Source organism: Cnephaeus nilssonii (genome assembly GCF_951640355.1).
Source record: "Cnephaeus nilssonii genome assembly, chromosome: 9".
Classification (NCBI taxonomy): domain Eukaryota; kingdom Metazoa; phylum Chordata; class Mammalia; order Chiroptera; family Vespertilionidae; genus Cnephaeus; species Cnephaeus nilssonii.
Window position 1 is genome coordinate 62,713,592 of NC_137080.1, and position 19,783 is coordinate 62,733,374.

General features: G+C 38.8%; 1 pseudogene across 1 annotated transcript in view; it reads right to left on the reverse strand.

Annotated features, from left to right (window-relative positions):
• Positions 1-19,783, reverse strand: part of LOC307105711 (protein SPO16 homolog) — a 28,634-nt pseudogene that overhangs the window by 7,255 nt on the left and 1,596 nt on the right. The window contains exon 2 of the transcript in view: positions 14,618-14,689. The product of the transcript in view is annotated as a protein SPO16 homolog (transcript). The remainder of the gene's footprint in view (positions 1-14,617; positions 14,690-19,783) is intronic.

Sequence of the window (19,783 nt, forward strand, 5' to 3'; positions counted from 1 at the left end):
AAGTGGGTAAGAAGGGTAGTTAAGGATAAAGGATATATAATAGAAGATGATTTGACTTTGGATAGTGGGGCACACAATGCAATATACAGATTCTGTATCATAGAAATCTACACTTGAAACTTATATGATCTTATTAACCAATGTCACCCCAATAAATTAAATAAAAATTAAAATAAAAAAATATTAGAGAATTCTGTCCTCTTTGTTCTGAGTTTATTATAAAGATTGGATTGAGATGCAAAAGTCTGTATCTAAATAAATGGCATGCTTTAGTAAAACATAGGTCTGGGTGAAAAAGGTGAATGGATTAAGAATAAAACAACAACTCATAGACAGACAATAGTATGGTGATTACCAGTGGGAAAGGGGTGTGAGGATTGGTAGGAGAGCATAAAACAGGGATAAATGGTGATTGAAGGAGACTTGACTTGGAGTGGTGAACATACAATATATAGATGATGTATTATATAATTGTACCCCTGAAATCTATATAATCTTATAAGCCAATGTTACCTCAATAAATTTAATAAAAAATAAAATGAAGAAAACATAGGTATGTTTCTTCTTTAAAAGTCAACCTTTAAGAGAAGTAAATCAAGCATCACTCTCTACCACTGCAACAAAAAAAAATTAAGATACCTAGGAATAAATTTAACCAAGGAGCTAAAGGACCTGTACTCAGAAAAGTACAGGACGCTGAAAAAAGAGATAGAGGAAGACATAAACAAATGGAAGAATATACCGTGTTCATGGATTGGTAGAATCAACATCATTAAAATATCCATACTACCCAAAGCAATTTATAGATTCAATGCAATACCCATTAAAATACCAACGGCAAACTTCAAAGACCTAGAACAAACTCTCTAAAAATTCATCTGGAAAAAAAAAAGACCCCGAATAGCTGCAGCAATCTTGAGAAAGAAGAACAAAGTTAGAGGGATCACAATATCAGATATCAAGCTATACTACAAAGCCATTGTTCTCAAAACTCCCTGGTACTAGCACAAGAATAGACATATAGACCAATGGAACAGAACAGAGAACCCAGAAATAGACCCAAACCATTATGCTCAATTACTATTTGACAAAGGAAGCAATAGCATACAATGGAGTCAAGACAGTTTCTTCAATAAAGGGTGTTAGAAAAATTGGACAGATACATGCAAAAAAATGAAAGTAGACCACCAACTTACACCATACACAAACTAAACTCAAAATGGATAAAGGACTTAAATTTAAGATGGGAAACAATAAAAATCCTAGAAGAAGCCATAGGCAGCAAATTAGCAGACATTTGTGGCAGCAATATCTTTACCGATACCTCTCCTAGGGCGATGGAAACTAAGGAGAAAATAAACAAATGGGACTACATCAAAATAAAAAGTCTCTTCACAGCAAAAGAAACCATCAGCAAAACAACAAGAAAGCTCACTGCATGGGAGAACATATTTGCCAATGTTATATCCAATAAGGGTTTAATCTCCAACATTTACAGGGAACTCATACAACTTAACAAAAGGAAGATAAACAACCCAATCAAAAAATGGGCAAAGGACCTAAGTAGACACTTTTCGAAAGAGGACATAAGAAAGGCCAAGAGACATATGAAAACATGCTCAAAGTCACTAATCATCCAAGAGATGCAAATCAAAACAACAATGAGGTACCATCTCACACCTGTCAGAATGGCTATCATCAACAAATCCACAAACGACAAGTGCTGGCGAGGATGTGGAGAAAAAGGAACCCTCGTGCACTGCTGGTGGGAATGCAGACTGGTGCAGCTACTGTGGAGAACAGTATGGAGTTTCCTCAAAAAATTAAAAATGGAACTCCCATTTGACCCAGTGATCCCACTTCTAGGAATATATCCCAAGAAAACAGAAATACCAATCAGAAAGGATATATGTACCCCTATGTTCATAGCAGCACAATTTACAATAGCTAAGATTTAGAAACAGCCTAAGTGCCCATCAGCAGATGAGTGGATTAGAAAACTGTGGTACATCTACACAATAGAATACTATGCTGCTGTAAAAAAAGAAGGAATTCTTACCATTTGCAACAGCATGAATGTAATTGGAGAGCATTATGCTAAGTGAAATAAGCCAGTCAGAGAAAGATAAATATCACATGATCTCTCTCATCTGTGGACTATAATGAACAACATAAAGTGATGAACAAAAACAGAACCAGAGTAATAGAAGCATCAAACAGACTGTCCAACCTATGAGGGAAGGCAGGGGGTGAGAGGGTAAGAAATCAATCAAAGGACCTGTGTGTATGCATATGAACATAAGCAATGGACACAGACAAGGGGGGGGGGGGGTGGCGGTGAGGGCATGTGCTGGGGGTGGGGGCAGCCAGGGGGGAGTCAAGGGTGGGGGAAAGGAGACTTATGTAACACTTTAAACAATAAAGAATTTAAATAAATAAATAAATAAAAAACATCACTCTCAAAGAAGAACTAAGTCAAAGACAATGTTATAAGATATTTGTTTCACTTTTTTAAAAAGTAAAATAAAATCACCCTAAAATTATTTTTCTTCCAGGATTTTAAAGATATCAGTATCAAACTTTGAAAGAATTTTGTAGAAAAAAAATGTTAAAGAAAAAATCCAAAATGTTAACATTATTTATCTCTATAAGATTTTGATTGAATAGTTTCTTCTTTTTCTTTCCTGTATTTTAAAAATATATGTAATAAATGTATATTACTTCAAAAACCAGAGCATATAAATTCTGTTACATATCCTCAGAAATTTTAATCACATTTGCTGTTTCTCAAAAAATTCAGTACACTTCAGTTTTCTGGGTGACAGAAATGCCTCATCCTTTGTTCTCCCTCTTACTCATATTCCCAAAGAGCCAGAATCAAGACACTTTTACTTGAGTTCCTCAGACATGACTTTACAAGACCCTTGGCATTATCTCTATATTTCCAAAAAACAATTACTGGGGGAAAATTACAATGGATATAAAAATGGTAGAGAATATCTGAGAGCAAAAATATAAAGAAAAAGTTACCTTGCTCACATGGAAGCTTATATTTTTAAATTTATATTTTTAAATTCACTGCCTCAAAAATATTCATCTATATGATCTCTCCATTAGTCAAAAAGGTAAGCAAAAAAGTTAAGTTTTCCCTTAAATCCACTCTCAAAATGCACTCAGGGGTGAAATCAGGAGCAAGAATTCTGACAAAAATTACACTTGGGACAAATGAAAAAGAGAGAGAAAGAGAGAACATTTTGTTGCCTCTGTTTCAGAACCCATTAACACAAACCCTTCTTACTGTACAATTTTCCAGAATCTTACTAGAGAATTCATTATACCCAAGAATCAGATAAATCTGGAAAATGTCTTTGTTAAACATTTTATTGCTAGCAAAACCTTGGAAATTTCTATTCTATCCCTTCTTCCTTATTCTTACTCCCAAATGTTTATTGCCTCAGTATCACTAAATCTAGGGAGAGTGGGCACTTTCCCGGAGTTCAATGTGGAAGACCCCATCCTGTGTATAGTTGCCTCACTAAAGCATTGTCTCACAAAGCTCAGTGGGTACTAACTTCAGAAAGTTTGGATGAGAAATAATTACATCTCACTAGTCTCATATTCAAGAGCATGAATCTTAAGAATCAGATTTGAGGACCCATAACCCAAGGGAAGAAATGAAGTAAAGACTGTCTAATATATCTTGAGGAAATAAGTTAATATTCTTCAGAGAAGACATTTTTCACCAAAGAATTATCTTTCTTTAAAAAAAATAGGAGAAATCTTATATGTAAAATCAGAAACCAAAAGCTACTAATCTTGACATTTTTGTTAATAACCTATTTAGTAAGATAATTAACAATTACAAATGCATCTTTTCACAGTTTAGTAATGGTTTTACTACTTGAGAAGTATGTGAATGTGATAATGAATTTTAATGCTTTAGTTTCTGCAGTTAAAAAAATTATTATTCTATTTTTTAAACTAGTTTATTTCACAGCTTTATTTCATCTGAAAGTTTATATAAGAATGACAGCTAATCAATGTAAAATTATTGAATATAAAGCAAAAAAAGCAACACATTGTCAGGTATATTAGGATAACTAACTAACTAACTAAATAAATAAATAAATAATATTTTCATCATATCTAGAAGTATGGCATTATGAGAAAATTGTCTATATCTACATTGTAGAGATTGGTGAATCATTCAAGTCAAGAAGAAACTCTAGGCTGTGTTCACACAACTACTCAATAGATTGAAACAAGAGCAGTCATCAATCAACAAATCATTTTGTCAAAACAACACCAAACAGGATGAATGTGTTGTGTTGTGTGTGTTTTTTTCACTGAATTTACTTTGATTTGACATCTCACATATACACAGTCTAAAGGACAGGGGAATTGACTGAGAAAATCTGGGAATATAAACAAAAATGTTGAGTCATTTTGGAAATTTTTTAGACATGAAAAATGGATTAGTAGCTTGCTTTTTAGTATATCAGGCCAATCAGTGTAGAGATACAGAGCCATGCACTGGTGATATTATTGATATACTAGTACGTTCAATAGCAGGGGAAATTCAGTAATACATCTTTCTTGTTCTCCCCTCCAATGAATACCAAATTGAATTTGAACCATAAAGCTTTGCAGAAAATATCGGCAATCCACATTTCTCTCCTCATTTTAATAAAATTTCACAATTTCCTATTCATTCCATTAATACATGCCAAGTTATTGTTCATCAAGCTAGAGATACTATTTGCATTATGATGACTTCATGATTTGATTGTCACCAGAGAAAAAAACTGGGTAAGTATTAAGGCCTCCAAAGAGGTGTAAAAACTTTGATATGATGCTTTCATTGTTGCTGAAAGACAGGAATTCTGTCCTATCCTTTAAGACTTCCAGGAGGCTCTTGATCCCCATCAGATTTAGTGGTGGACACAGAGCCTCTGGTGTTGAGTTTTTAGAACAGTGATTCCTTTTGTTAATCATAGAAAATAAAAACATATGTGTGGCCCAGCTGGCATGGCTCAGTGATTGAGCACCTACCTATGAACCAGGAGGTCATGGTTCAATTCCCAGTCAGGGAACATGCTTGAATTGCAGCCTCCATCCCTGGTAGGGGACGTGCAGGAGGCAGCCGATCAATGATTCTCTCTCATCATTGATGTTTCTATCTGTCTCTCCCTCTCCCTTCCTCTCTGATAGCAATAAAAATATATTTTAAAAAAACAACACACACATATATGTGTTCTGGCTGCCCACTGGCTCCTGTTCCTGGATAGATGGATCTTTAATGATCTGTCATTTAAAACACTTTTATTTCACAGCTGAATAATAAACATATATGTAGATATCTGAGTATGAACACATGCACATAACAAGCCTTGTGAGTTTATGAATACATAAAAAAGGCTAAAGTATAATAGAAGCATTAAACTAAAAATAGTTGTCACTATTACTCAATATTATGGAATTGTCAGTAAAATACTAAACTCTGCTGACTGACATTCATGTACACACACATATATACAGCATAAATAGAGCCACATGTACACAAGGGCTTTATTTAAAATGAATAGTTTGTTTTTAATAAACTTTTTATTTTGGAATAATTTTAGATTTACAAAAGAGTTGCAAAGATAGTACAGAGAATTCCCATATACCCAGGTTTCAGTTTCCCCTTATATCTTAATTTACCGTTGTACATTTATCAAAACTAAGAAATCTTCATTGTTACATTATTATTAACTGAAACTCAGACTTTATGCAGATTTCACCAGTTTTTCCAGTAATGTCCAATTTCTGTTTCAGTATCCAATGCAGGAATGCACAATACATTTATTTGTCATATCTCTAATTAGGCTCCTCTGATTATGACAGTTTCTCAGTCTTTCCTGTTTTTCATGACCTCTACAGTTCTGAGTCCTCTCAGATATTTTGAGTCTAGTATTTTCCTCATAATTCGATTAAGGTTTTAGATTTTTTGAAAGATTACTTCAAAGGTTAAGTGCCCTTTCAACAGACCATATTGGGGGTATATGATGTGAATATGACAAGGCTAACCTGGATAATTTGGTTAAGGCAGGGTTTGCCAAGTTTCTTTACTGTTAAGTTACTATTTTTTCCCTTTTTCATATCCTATTCTTTGGAAACAAGTCACTAAATCTAGCCCACATTCAAATGGGAAGGAGAGTAAACTCCAACTCCTGGAGGAAGAATTATGTTCCTAGATTATTTGGAATGTTTCTATAAGAAAGATTTGTCTCTTTGAACCAATTTCTTTATTCAATGATAGATTATTTAATACTAGAGGCCCAGTGCACAAAATTCGTGCACAGGGGTGTGTGTCCCTCAGCCCAGTCTGCACCCTCTCCAATCTGGGACCCCTTGAGGACTGCTGGCTCCCAACTGCTCACTTGCCTGCCTTCCTGATTGCCCTAACCGCTTCTGCCTTCCAGCCTGATCACCCCCTAACTACTCCCCTGCCAGCCTGATTGATGCCTAACTGCTCCCCTGCCAGCCTGTTTGCCCCTAACTGCCATCCCCTGCAGGCCTGGTCATCCCTAACTGCCTCCCCTGCAGGCCTGGTCCCCCCCAATTGCTCTCCCCTGCAGGCCTGGGTCCCCCCAACTGCCCTTCCCTGTAGGCCCGGTCACCCCCAACTTCCCTCCTCTGCCAGCCTGGTTACCCCTAACTGCCTGCCTCTGCAGGCTTGATCGCCCCCAACTGCCCTCCCTTGCAGGCCTGGTCCCTCCCAACTGCCCTCCCCTGCTGGCCATCTTGTGGCGACCATCTTGTGTCCACATGGGGGCAGCCATCTTGTGTGTTAGAGTGATGGTCAATTTGCATATTACTCTTTTATTAGATAGGATGAACTCATGGACATTTGTTTTCTATTTTATATTATAATCTCATACCTCTGTTGCTCTAATTGTTCCAGCTTTGGCCATTGGAATTGGCTCCTGGTGTCCCTTGTACATCCTCTCATCCTTTTCTTTCTGTTTGTCTTTTTGTTTGTTTGTTTGGTGTGTGTTTTTTTTCACAATTCTTTACTTTCTGCCTCATTAAAATGGTCCAGACTGATCTTGCATTATTCCTGCCCCAGCTCTAGAATCAGCCATTTCTCCCAAAACTCCTCATTCACTTTATTAGAGAAATTATATTTAGAAATCAAGAGCTGGAAAGTGGGTAAAAATAAGTATATTTTTCATAGAATTAAGATCAATTATCTTGACAGGATAACAAATATATGCTGCCTATTTATTTTCATAAGCACAAACACAACAATGTCAGAATTCATCTTACTTCACTATTATTTCCTAAGAAAAAATAGTTATTATTTACTTTTTATTATAATTTTGAACCTCCCTATGTTGTTCAGAAGCAATTCAATTTTTTATAAGAAATCCAATAGTTAATTTTCACAAGTTCACATCTTTCTGAAAGAACCCATGTCTCATCATGACTATTATGCTTACTAACCATGTAGCCTGGGGCAAATTACTTATCCTCTCTACCCTGTCTATTTCTTGTAAAGATCAGGGAGACTGCAGACATGGAATTGTTTCATAAATTATAGTCTTAAAAATATATCCACAAGGTCTTGAGATAATACAATTATTAATTTTTTAAAAATATTTATTTTTATTAATTTTTAGAGAGGAAGGGAGAGAGATAGAAATACCAATGAGATAAGTCATCTGTTGGCTGCCACCTGCATAGCCCCCACTGAGGATCCAGCCTGCAACCCGGGCATGTGCCCTGACCTGGAATCAAACCAGCAACCTGTTGGTTCCTGGGTCCATGCTCAACTGCTGAGCCACACAAGCCAGGCAGGTTATTAAATTTTATTAACAAATACCTCTGTTAGGGGCGAACTAGTTGACTGTTAAAACATGCTACTGTATTCTTTATCAAATCTACTAGAGGCCCGGTGCACGAAATTTGTGCATGGAGGGGTGTTGTCCCTCAGCCCAGCCTGTACCCTCTCCAATATGGGACATCCCTCTCACAATCCAGGACTGCTGGCTCCCAACTGCTTGCCTGCCTGCCTTCCTGATTGCCCCTAACCGCTTCTGCCTGCCAGCCTGATCACCCCCTAACCACTCTGCTTCCAGCCTGTTTGCCCCCAACTTCCTTCCTCTGCCAGCCTGGTCACCCCTAACTGCCCTCTCCTGCAGGGTTGATCACCTCCAACTGCCCTCCCTTGCAGGCCTGGTCCTTCTCAACTGCCCTCCCTTGCAGGCCGGGTGCCTCCCAACTGCCCTCCCCTGCTGGCCATCTTGTGGTGGCCATCTTGTGTCCACATGGGGGCAGGATCTTTACCACATGGGGGCAGTTATATTGTGTGTTGCAGTGATGATTAATCTGCATATTACTCTTTTATTAGATAGGATAGAGGCCTGGTACAGGGGTGGGGGCCAGCTGGTTTGCCCTGAAGGGTGTCCTGGATCAGGTGGGGGTTCCCTTGGGGCATGGGGCGGCCTGAGTGAGGGGCCTGTGGTGGTTTGCAGGCTGGCCACGCCCCCTGGCAACCCAAGCGGAGGTATCTGGAATTTATTTTCCTTCTACAATTGAAACTTTGTAGCCTGGAGCAGAGCCAAGCCTGGGGCTCCTTCCGAGGCCGGCAGCCATTTCTGTTGGGGTTATAATTGAAACTTTGTTGCCTTAAGCTGGTGGGCCTGGCCAGGGTGTGCGGAAAGCTTTGCTTCCCCTGTTGCCGGCGGCAACCTTGGCCTGCTCTCTCAAGCTCCATCCTGCCGCCAGTTGTTTGAATTTGTTTACTTTCTATAATTGAAACTTTGTAGCATGAGTGGAGGCTTAAGCCTGGCAAGGGCAGACGGAAAGCTTGGCTTCCTCTTTTACCTAGGAAACCTTGCTCTCTGTGGCTGTAGCCATCTTGGTTTGGGTTAATTTGCATACTTGCTCTGATTGGATGGTGGGTGTGGCTTGTGGGTGTGTCAGAGGTATGGTCAATTTGCATATTTGTCTATTATTAGGTAGGATTCTTTCCCACTATAGAGACAAGTGTATAATTTTAATGCCTTCTTAAAACGCACACCTACCACACTTAGCAAATTATTCAAGGCTAATATTCAGCTAGAAGACACCTGTAAGATCTAATAGTTATTTGTGATTGGATCCATTATAATCCGTGGTTGATTTCTGTTCTAATTGGTGTTACATCTATTATGACTGTAGGTAATTCTGCCACACCAATGGTTAGATGTTTCTATGTCACCTTGAACATACATATTTACCTCAGACTGACAGATGATACACAAATGATAGTCTCTTTCATGGCATCCCCACATCAATCTTACTCCATTATCTGTTTCCTTCTGGCCTGACAGCCCATGGCTCTCTGTGCATAAAGTTCTTATATTACCTCCAGATTGCACTTAAGTGTCTCAGCAGAAGACAATTAGGTGACCCTAATCCCAGCCAAGAAGGAGAGAGAGATAAGACAAATTACAATGTAAAAATAGCAAGTGTCTCTTAGGCCCTACAATGTATGGAATAATTTGACAGCATTAATTCTAAAAGACTCCAGCTTCACTAAGTGATTTCTTTAAAAGTTAGCAGCATAATTTCATTATGTGAATTTCTGTGAGTTTAAAGGAAGTTTCTATTATTTGTGCTTAATGAATACTACAAAATACTAAAAATTTCTCAAAAAAGAGTATGATCCAATCTCTATGACGATCCAGAACTGTAATGCATTAGGAAGAAGCTGTGGCCAAGGCAAAAGCACTTGCAACCATTCTTGTGAAAGAATGGTTGTGAGGACTAAATGAAATAACCTGGTGATAAACCTGTTAACATAGTGTTGGTGCCAAGAATAAATGCTTGTTCCTTCACTACTAAATTTACAATATAAATGCTGTTTTATGTTGAAACTGTGAATCACATTAAATTTGTTCTAATGTAGCAATTAAGTTACCAAATAACATATGGTTACATCTCAGGAATTAGCATTTTCCACTAATAAAAAGAGGTAGTGATGAAGTACAAAATTATAGCACAGACTGACCTTGTGTGTTTGGAGGAAATATTCATGCCAAACATGAGTGTTCGCTGATTCAAATCTGTGAACTCTATCAACAAAACCCTTAAGAAAAACTCATCTTCATGCAAGAAAAATGTTATATCAAAGTCCCATTATACTTAAAAATAGATTTTTGTAAATACATGATTCATTAATTTGTGTCATTACTGAGTCATTACAACACACAAGCAAAAGCTTGATAACACAGTTTCTACCCTTAAGCCGTTTACAATCTAAATTAAGACTTTCACCTCCCAACTCACCCTCCCCAGTACTCCCTCTCTCAGTCTATTACTCATTTCACAAATCTGGAAATCATCTTTGAAATCTCCCTCTCTCATCTACCATAGCCAGTCAAAAAAACAAGCCTTCATATTTCTATTTTGTGAATATGTCTGAACTCCATCTAATGTTCCATGTCTCTTCCCTCGACCCTAGTTCATCTCTCCTCTGGCTCTCTGTGGCTGAGAACTTAGGTAATAAAGCCAGATTGTCAAAGTTTGATTCCTGGCTCTGCCGTTTCATACATCTGGAACCTTAGGGAAATTGTTTATCTTCCTTGTGCCTCAATTTCATCATCTTTAAAATAGGGGGAAAGTAGCCCACCTCATTGTGAAGATTTCAGTAGTTATTACAGGTAAGTGCTTAAAAGAGAACCTGGCAACTTTAAGGACTTAATAAAATTTGGATAGTCTTCCTTACTGCAATAACTTGCCGAGGTTATTTGTATTCTTGTCCTTTTTTTGGAAGTAGGGAGGTAGGTATGGCCAGAACAATTTCTTTTCTTTTCTCTTATAATAATACTTGAGGCCCAGTGCATGGATTTGTGCACAGGTGGGGTCCCTAGGCATGGTCTGTGGGGATCAGGCCCAAGGGATGTAGTAGTGCATGAAGCAGCAGGCAGCCAGGGAGGAGCCCGAACCCAGGCCAGGCACAGAATTGCTCCCACTCATCCCAGCCCCTCTGTGCCTGCCACCGCTCAGTAGGCTCACTGCCACTCCACTGAGGTCTCCACTCGCCTGTGCTAGGGCGATACCGGCACGCCCATTACTGAGAAGCAGCCACGGGCTCGCACCCAGTCAGTCCCAATGCTGGTCCTGATTCCAGTCCTGGTCTGGATGGAGGAAGGGCACACAGGGGGAGAGGCGTGTGCCACCACAGCTGCACTCACCAGCTGTGAGCCCAGCATCTGGCACCCATTGGTCATATGAGCAGCACTCCTGCTGTGGGGGCAGCTCCTGCATTGAGTGTCTGCCCCCTGGTGGTCAGTGTGCTTCATAGCAACCGGTTGACCAGTCATTTCGGTTGCTTAGGCTTTTATATATATACCAGTGGCCCAGTGTACGAAATTCTTGCATGGGGGGGGGGGGGGCGGTCCCTCAGCCCAGCCTGCACCCTCTCCAATCCGGAACCCCTTGGGGTATGTCCGACTGCCGGTTTAGGCCCGATCTCACAGGCATCGGGCCTAAACCGGCAGTCTGACAACCCTCTCACAATCTGGGACCGCTGGCTCCTAACTGCCTCTGCCTGCCTGCATGATTGCCCCTAACATCTCTGCCTGCCTGCCTAATCGCCCCTAACTGCCTCTGCCTTCCAGCCTGATCGCCCCTAACTGCCTCTGCCTGCCTGATCGCCCCTAACTGCCCTCCCCTGCTGGCCTGATCTTGCCCCCAACTGCCCTCTCTGCCTCGGCTCCCACCACAATGGGTTTGTCTGTAAGAAAGTTGGATGTCAGGATGATGGCCAGTCGACCCAGTCTAATTAGCATATTACACTTTTATTAGTATAGATAGATTATATAGGATAGGATTGCTTAAATGGGGTGGGGGGAGCCTTTTTCAGCAGGAGGAGATGCTCTTGGCAGACAAAAATACATAATTTCTATGTCTGGACTGATAGCCAGCCATATGCACTATACTGCCAAACCCGTCATTAAAAAATTGAACCGCTTTCTTACACCTTACACCAAACATCTATTGCCCTTAAAACCCCTCCTCAGTCCCCACCTTAGGTTCTGCTTTCGTAGTTCACCCAGATTAGGTTCTGATTGGTCGGTTTCTATGCCAGTCAGCATCAAAAGCTCCGCATCCTAGGCAGCCATTGGCTCCTCACAGTTCACCCAGATTTGGTTCTGATTGGTTGATTTCTATGCCAGTCAGCATCTCCGGGCCTATCTCTGGGCCTGATCTGCAGGCCCCTTGGCAGTCAGTGCTGGGTCGCCATGCCCACAGCAGCAGCAGTAAGACTGCTGGACTGACTTCTGGTTGGTTAAGCTTTCAGTTGTTACGGACCCTGGGTTTTTACATATTAGGATAGATTCTAATTATTCCAATACCTTGCTTCAGTGACTTCCCACTATTCTTAAGATTTAAAGTTTTAGCTCATACATGAAAAATGTCATGTCCACACATATCATCCCATTGTCCAAAGAATGTCATGTGGCCAAGTCTCAAAGTCAGTGGACATGTGGCATCCAGGGACAGATAGGAAATTAATAATTATATACCAGGTATATGTAATTTACCACACTTTCTGAGCTTCAATAACACTGGATTGTCCTTTCTATTCCTCCTGTGCCAGCTTCTTCTTGCTTTAGGTCCTTCCCATATGCTGTTCCCTCTGCTGGCATGCTCTCTTCCCTGCTACTCATCTTCTTTCACCTAGCTAGAACTGATCAATCATTCAATTTTAGCTTAAACCTCACCTCCTCAGGGAATCCCTATGCATATGTGTTTCCTCCTATATCTAATAGCAATCTACAATTTTCCTTCACAGTACTTATCAGTATAGTAAGTACATAATAATGGACTAATTGAATCATAATTGCCTTCCTTCCCCCTTCTAAATATAAATTTGAATAAACTTGAATGCTATTTGGGACAAAAGGGGAGTTAAATATCTTCTGAAAGATCACCATTTGAGTCACATTTGAATTATCTAATTGCACACTAAAGCCGTTGTGATTGTGATGGTTAATTTTATGTGTCAACTTGAAGGAGCTAAGGATGCTCTGATAGCTGGTGAAGCATTATTTATGGGGGTGTCTGAGAAGGGATTAGCATTCCAAATAGGTGGACTGAGTAAAGGATTGTCCTCAACAATGCAAACAGGCATCACCCAATTCTTTGAGTGCCTGAATAGAACAAAAAGGCATAGGAAGGGAAATTTCACTCTCTGCTTGAGCTGAGACATCCATCTCTGCCTCAAACTTGAGAGCTCCTGTTCTCAGGCTTTTGGACTCAGACTTAGACCTTATACCATTGGTTTCCCTGGTCGCCAATATATATTTATCTGTTTCTCTGAAGAACCCTGATTAATACAGAGATTCTTGATTAGCCAAAGCCCATCAGAGACTTGAGGCAAATATGTGAATTAATCTAATTTTCATCTCTATTTTTACTTCATTGTAGAGAGATAGCCCAGAGGACTTTGTAATAAAGGTAACAATAAAATCAAGGTTAACTTGCAAGCAATATAAAAAAGAAGTTATAGGTACTATACTAATAGGAAATCTGTTTTGGAACTTCACAGATTTTGAATAATAACATTATTCCTCTTCTATTTTTTTCTCAGGGTTCTGGAAAAACTAGTTAGAACCAAGCTTTAAATCTCTGTGTTATTTACAGTATGCTTCCTTTTTATATTGAAAGCATCAGAGATCTCACTATATTAGATTTATATGCCTTTCCCATAAAATGTATAGGTTGCTGTGTTTTTATTTATTTATATATCTTTATTTATTTTAGAGAGGAAGGGAGGGGGAGAGAGAGATGGAAACATCAATGATGAGAGAGAATCATTGATTGGCTGCCTCTTACGCACCCCACAGTAAGGATTGAGCCCAAAATCCAGGCATGTGCCCTGACCTGGAATAAAACTGTGACCTCCTGGTTCATAGGTTGAAGTTCAACCACTGAGCCACAGTGGTCAGTCTATTGTTTTTCTTTTAAAGACATCTTATTTCCCACCTGCATACAACAAATGGGTTTTGCATTCCAAAGGTCTTTAGGAATTGTTCTGAAATTGACTACAGCTAAGATGGCCTTTAAAATGTAACCATGTCACTTAAAGACTTCTTAATAATGTAACAAAGAGAACACTCTTTCTGATTTAAATTTACTTATTATCATTAGGTCTTGAAGAATCTTTTAAAAAACACCAAACACCCCTTTCTATACAAGAAGAACCCTCCCTCCACCCCTCCCTCTTTACAATATAGTGGTGAGGGAATACCAAGAAACAGAATGAACACAACATACAACCTAGATGCAGGCATGTCAAAGAACAAAGGCAGGGTAAGAAATTCACTCAGCTTTCAATGTGCTTCTCCTGGGGACTGCATTTGATAGTGAAGAGAAATTCTCTGGGAAGTGGAGAGCAGTGAGTATGCTTTATATGAACATTATACGTATCTCTGTATACGTTTAGTGTGTTTTACATTTAGTGACTTGTAGGCATTTAAAAGTCTTTTGTTGGCTTTCAGATGAACACAGTGAATGTGCACCATCACCTCACACCTACACTGCAAAAATCCATCTTTTTTTCCCCTCTTCTCCAGCTTACAGATTATTGCCACGGCACTTTCATCAGTCACTTCCTTCTGTGATTCAAAAATCTCCAAAGGCTCTCCATGACCTATAGCACCAAGTACAAAGACCTTACCCTGACATAATATTGCATCATTTTCCTTATGCGTATTTTTCTACACATTTGCCTGTACAGGGTTTCTCTCCTCCATGGAGACCTGTTTCTCATTGACCCTCAAGTATTCCTGCTCTTTCTCAGCCTTCCTTCATGCTCTTTCCTATCCCTGTTCATTAATTGGCATGAAATCCATCCCTCAAGGTCGACCCAAGTCTACCTGAATTTCCCACTTCAGTGAACTACTGTACATTTGTTCTATGAACAACTTTGGCACTTGTTCATATACTATTTTGCATCATTGCTTAACTAATTCATATGAATATATCATCCTCTCCTGTTAGATTATAACCTTAGATGAGGTAAGAATTCAAATTTTTTCTATGTATACCCATACCTACTAATGCTAAAAATGAAGCCATACACATAACTATCAGATATTTTAAGTTTATATTAAAGTTAAATATTTATAAGTGGGTTACAAGGGGAGGTTTTTAAAGCTATAAATTTTATTTTTCCTCTTTTTCAAGAAAAAATCACTGTGCAATACTTCTGAAAGGAGGCTTATAGGTTACCCTGAGTGAGACAAACAAATATGTGACCAGGATATACCTTTGAATACATGCCTAAGGCCCATGTTATTTCCTCTACTAATAAGAAAAACAATGTGAAGTTGGTTTCATAACTCTTCCCAGACAAACTCTATGTGACTAGCATGATAAATTTATACTCTCCGCAGCTGTTTCCCCTTGCAAAATATGGGGGCATGGAGGACAGGGGTAAAATAGGAGGCTCATCATGCTAGATAACTTGTCCCCAGGTCTGTTTCCTGCTAGGTAAGATCAAGATGAAGGTCAGACTGAATACTCACAACCCAGGGTCCTTGGGGGGGAGATGGGTATATTTAATGTAACTTCGTGAACTGAAGTTTGCACAGCTACTTCAAGCATAGCTCTTATTCAGGAGACTTTCTTCAGAGAGTCCAGGAACCACTCTGGCAGCTTTCTATATTGGTTCTGCAATTCCAAATGAAATTAGTGTGGAATTTTCCCCCAAGCACAGCAAACTACAGTAGTTCATTTCTTAAGACTAGGAGCTTACACTTGAAGAGTAAGATGTTGGTAGAAAGGTTGAGAGGTCTTAAGGAGTGGGTCTATGTGGAAGGTTTTCCACAGTCTTTGCTGTGGCAACTGTGAGGAAGGTCACACCTAGAAGTCACCTACAGGTGGAGGTGGCAGACAAAATACAGTATACAAAGTTAAATTTGAATTTCAGATAAACCACAAATAGTTTTAACATAAATAGTTTCAAATAGTGCATGGGGTATATTTATGCTAAAAACTTAGAGGTATTATTTATCTGAAATTCCAACTTAACTGGGCATATTGTATTTTTATTTGTTTATCCAGCAACCATGTAGACAGACTAAGATGCCTTTATCATAGCATAATCAAATTACATTTCCCATAAAATTTTTAGGTGCCTTATCAAAAATATAACTTCTATAAGCCTATCAAATATTATAATTGATACTTTCCTTCTAAAAATCAAATAATGTGACATATAGGCTGAACTAAAAAATCAATAAGCAACAATAGTTGAAGAAAGAATACCATTACAAAAACCTTAAATTTCCCTTATGTTTTCATTTTATCTCATAAGGTGAGATACTAATAATCTTACCTTTTAGAAAATATAGCGATAAGAAAAAATTACTATCAAACTGAGCATCCATATGTAGGGGATTGTGGGAAACCATGACATCTCATTTTTAAGCAAGGGTCATAGAAGGCATTTCTGAAAAACCTTCCTAATTCCAACTAAGTCAGTCTCCCTGACAGTCCTCAATAACTTGACTGAATTCTCCAAGCTCAGACCATAGTCTACTTAACACATATAAGCAGCAAGAAGTACAAGAAGCCTTGCCTTGCAGCCTCAAATATGCATTTTTAGATGAATTTCTCTCACTTGCTCTTGTTCTCCCTAAATGACAAAGATCTGTTCCTGAGTTCTCAGCATGCTTGTTTATCATCCAAAGATAACAAAAGACATCATGGAATTTGAACTGCTCAGTAAAAATTAATGTCTTTAGTGAATATAGGTCTGTGAAACGAGATGCTTTTCCACTGACTGCTTGTGTTGGGGTGACATCTGTAAGGAATGCTATGCTCTGATCCACACGAAAAAGCCACCGAAAAAGAGCAACAAGAACAATGTGAGAGTTTAGCCAGAGACTCAGAAAGAGCCAAGTGCATGGACAAGAAGTGTGCAGGCAGAAGACTTGGCCCTGTATTGTTTAACTTGGAAGATCTACACGGCCAACCCCATGGTTTTGGACGAAATGTTAAAGTGTTTACCTATGAATGTTTGAGTGGCAAGTTGATAGTTCATTTACAAATTAAATCAAGTCTTCGTTTAGGACACTCAATTGCTAAATACACTCCGGTTGTTGTGCTTTCTTATAAGTTAAAAGAAGCACCCAAATGAGAGCTAGCTGGAAAGATCATTTGAAAATTACAATTTAGTGGAACTTAAGTCCTGGGAGTTCAGGTTAAACTAGGATTGGCTTTATTGACATAGACTTAATTTGCCTCAAATTAAACATATTGTTATGCATTTTACTTTGGGAGCATCTTAGAATAGTTTTTAAAAGTAGTATTGCATATTATTTTTTTTTTATTCAATCTCACTGGCTAGAAATCTTTTCCAGAACCAATCCTGTTTGTAAAATGAGAGTGGCTTTCCTTCACCTTCAGAATCTCTTCCCGAAGTTCAAAAGGGGGGTGCCATCTGGTGGAAAAGTGCTAGAATTAATTTTTATTATAGTCAGGCTGTACCTTTAAAAATGTTATTTATTGCCCTAGCTGGTTTGGCTCAGTGGATAGAGCGTCAGTCTGCAGACTGAAGGGTCTGAGTTTGATTCAAGTCAAGGGCACATGCCTGGGTTGCGGGCTCAATCCCTAGTAGGGGGTGAGCAGGGGGCAGCCAGTCAATGATTATCTCTCATCATTGATGTTTCTATCTCTCTCTCCCTCTCCCTTCTGCTCTGAAATAAAAAATTAAAATAATAATAATAATAATAATGTTATTTATTTCCTGTTAGTGAACAGGAATTATTTCTATCACTTCAGGAATAAAAAAATTCCTTTAAAAAATTATGTGTTTAAGTGAGATCTGTTTTATGCTGAAAAGTTTGGGAAGTTCAAAGGTCTAAATGACAGTGTAGTTTGGTGATAGAAAAGGGCTCCCTAAGTCAGCAGTGATGCTGGGTTAACCTACTGAGAGAAGTTTACAGTTTCTCTTGATTAACCTAGGTCCATGGTCGGCAAACTGCGGCTCGCGAGCCACATGTGGCTCTTTGGCCCCTTGAGTGTGGCTCTTCCACAAAATACCACGGCCTGGGCAAGTCTATTTTGAAGAAGTGGTGTTAGAAGAAGTTTAAGTTTAAAAAAGTTGGCTCTCAAAAGAAATTTCAATCGTTGTACTGTTGATATTTGGCTCTGTTGACTAATGAGTTTGCCAACCACTGACCTAGGTGATCATCCATCATATTAAGACTAGCTCTGGCCAGAAAGTACAAAATTATATCCTATATCCTTCCCAAGAAGTAGAAAGTTAAGAGGGAAAGAAAAGAAACAACAAACTTTTAATTAATTATTGCTTATATTTCATTTTCTTTCAAATTACCAAACACACTTAATCATTATCTAGTTAAAGACAAGAAAACTTAGTGTGAATACCTTATATATTCCTTTAATGATTAAATCATTCTCCAAGGGAATAGTAGTCAAAAATATTAGGGTAAGTGCTGGGTTGCTAAGCAAAAGATTTAGAAGCAATATTCATTCAGATCTCTGCAGAAATAAAGGTGAGTTAGTTTCTTTCTAAGGATTGTCACTTTCAGGCTTGTTAACTTTTAACAATCTTTAATAAATTATAGGTAAACTATATAAAGAGAGTGCCTGAAGGCTTAGGAAAAGGGTTTAGGGGCATAAGTAATGTCTAAGTTTAAGTACATTTAAAATAAACACATTTAGGGGAAGTTTTCAGAGACCTTGAAGGCTCTGTAAACACCATTTTGATCTACCCCTGTTTAAAACAGGGGTCCTCAAACTTTTTAAACAGGGGGCCAGTTCATGTCCCTCAGACCGTTGGAGGGCAGACTATAGTTTAAAAAAAAACTATGAACAAATTCCTATGCACACTGCACATATCTTATTTTGAAGTAAAAAAACAAAACGGCAAAAACACCCACATGTGGCCCGCGGGCTGTAGTTTGAGGATGCCTGGTTTAAAAGATTGTTCATTTTAAACTAACAAAAGGTAATTGAAGCCATTTCTGAATTTGTTATCTGGAGATCATGGATACCAAATTTTACCTTATGCCACTAGGCTAATGCCTTTTCAAAGTACAGTTGTCCTTTGGTATCCATGGGGGATTAGCTCCAGGACTCCCCCAGGAAACCAAAATCCCTGGAAGCTCACGTGTCTTATTTAAAACTAGAGGCCCGGTGCACGAAAATTCATGCACTGGGGGGGGGAGGGGGCGTCAGCCCAGTCTATGCCCTCTCACAGTCCGGGGGCCCTAGGGGGATGTCCCACTGATGACTTAGGCCCCATGGGGACCAGGCCTAAGCAGCAGTCGGACATCCTTAGTGCTGCCTTACGATTCATAACAGTAGCAAAATTACAGTTATGAAGTAGCAACGAAAATAATTTTATGGTTGGGGGTCACCACAACATGAGGAACTGTATTAAAGGATCATAGCATTAGAAAGGTTGAGAACCACTGATATAGAGTGAGTGTTTCAAATGTAAGAATATTTCTAAAAGATAAAGAGTCAATCATTTGACCTGGGAAAAATTCTGTATGTAGGCAACTGATAATTAGCAAGTGATGATAATTCACAAAATAAAAAAATTAAAAAGTACTATTAATTTGGGAGAAATATAGGAGTTTGAGAATTAAAAGGCTGGTCAAGTAAAATACCACCGACAAAATTTTCATTACAAAAGTATAACTGGTATCTGATATATGGGTTCAAGTAGTATATGCAGATTAGTCTTAGCAACAACATATAGAATACT